The sequence below is a fragment of the Penaeus monodon genome, chromosome 23 (assembly GCF_015228065.2).
Source record: "Penaeus monodon isolate SGIC_2016 chromosome 23, NSTDA_Pmon_1, whole genome shotgun sequence".
In the NCBI taxonomy this organism is placed as follows: Eukaryota; Metazoa; Arthropoda; class Malacostraca; order Decapoda; family Penaeidae; genus Penaeus; species Penaeus monodon.
Window position 1 is genome coordinate 37585808 of NC_051408.1, and position 380 is coordinate 37586187.

Consider the following 380-nt stretch of genomic DNA (forward strand, 5'->3'; position numbering starts at 1 on the left):
TTCAATTTGGTGTTCCTACAAAATATAAACTCATGCACATATCCGGATATATTTACACACTGAATTACAAAAATAGCTATAAACGTCGATTTCGCCTGGCATATGTGCCGTATGAGAAATTTCGTCCGATCGGCGTGTAAACACCCAGTTCTCCACCACATCCGGCACAGTTCGTAATGATTCGCAACTACATCAGAGATTCAACATCGGATGCCATAATCCCAGTCTCTGCGTCTCGATTTAGTGAAGACAAATATACGGATGGGCGCGTGGGCGTACGGGCGAGCTAGACGGGGCGCACGTGGCCACTCGTATAGTAAACAGTTTACATCTTCAACAGTAACCCCTGGCCACGTGCAAAGGGAGAGGGAGGGGGGGAG